This window comes from Galeopterus variegatus, unplaced genomic scaffold, assembly GCF_000696425.1.
Source record: "Galeopterus variegatus unplaced genomic scaffold, G_variegatus-3.0.2 Scaffold1495, whole genome shotgun sequence".
NCBI classification, from domain to species: domain Eukaryota; kingdom Metazoa; phylum Chordata; class Mammalia; order Dermoptera; family Cynocephalidae; genus Galeopterus; species Galeopterus variegatus.
The window spans coordinates 267,050-268,434 of NW_007727606.1; positions in this window are offsets into that span (position 1 = coordinate 267,050).

The following is a 1,385-nucleotide window of genomic DNA, read 5'->3' on the forward strand; positions in this document are numbered from 1 at the left end:
CCAAGAGTTCTTTGTTCTGTTGCCCATATTGAAATTTCCTCAAACTAAAAACTCAAGTTTTATTCTAGTGCTAGAATCCACTCAGGCGCTTTCTTACTAAATTCTAGTTTGCTCTCTGATGGATATGTGGATGATCTCTCCTATAACCCAAATGATTTTGACCCTCAGCTGATACTTGACGTATAACAAAACCTAAATTGTATAACTGTAGCAAAAGTTACACACATACAGCAAGAATATATATTTCTTACAGGAGATTTTAATGAACAATTTTGTGAGAAGGACTGGTGAATATTTCTGTTTTATAGACCTTTCTTATCTCAGGTGTATGTTACAACAGAAACTGAGGATACAGTAGCATCAACCACAATGTCAAGGTCAGAGCAGATCTATACCTTACAGAGAAAACAGGAAGTTGTCCATACCAACATCAGGTCGTCTAGCATAGGTGGGACATGACCTATTTAGCCTGTAGAAGTTATTACTTCTCTCAGCTGCTTAGCTTTAGGCCTCTTCTCCCATTTTGGGGTAAGCAGATCCCAGGTAAACAGTGAAAATCCTAGACTAAGTAATACCCTCCAGCCCAGAGTGCTTCTCTGCATTGAGCAGTTGTCTTTCACTGCAACAGCTCCCTTGTACACCTAAAATGTTTATAGATATGCTAGCAAACAAAGCCTGTGAGAAAGAATGTTAAGAAGGTTGAAAGAGTACATATTGGGTTTTTTTCTATGAGGGTTGTTGACAGAGTTAGTCAAAATACATTTATGGAATGCCTGCAGGCTACATAGCATGGTACTTTACCTTTCACTGAAAATCCGTTAAAACAGGTCATGCTTGGAAAACTATTTCACAAAGGAATTTTACTTAGTTGCTGGGTTGGCAGGAATTAATTTGAGATACAAAACTAACAACCTCATTTGAACTAGGGAGCCCTTATGTAAGCTACCACATACTGCTAATAATATATGTGAATGTATTTCCTGTGTCTGAGTATGTGGTTTTAAAAGCTAAAGACCTAATGGTACTAATGTGTACATAAGGGAAGAAAAGTTTTAAAAGTTAGTGAATCATCTTCTACTAATGCTTCAAAGTTAAATGTTTACCTAGAAGTTTGTGCCATGGTTATAGGCCATGTAGAGGCCAAGGAAAGACATCCCCTTCAACCCCCTGAAGGTTTTCTGAAGAGTCACCTGATAAACACAGAATAATATGAAGAAAAGGCATAACAAATTTTATTATATCATTAATGTGACGCAGTAGCCTCCAGAATTAAGATCCAAAGATATAGGGAAAATTGTCCATATTTATGCTTAGGTTCTATGAAGCAGGCACAGCCTGTAGAAATGTGATCGGACAGGAGAAGTATGCTCTAATGCTAAGAGAGC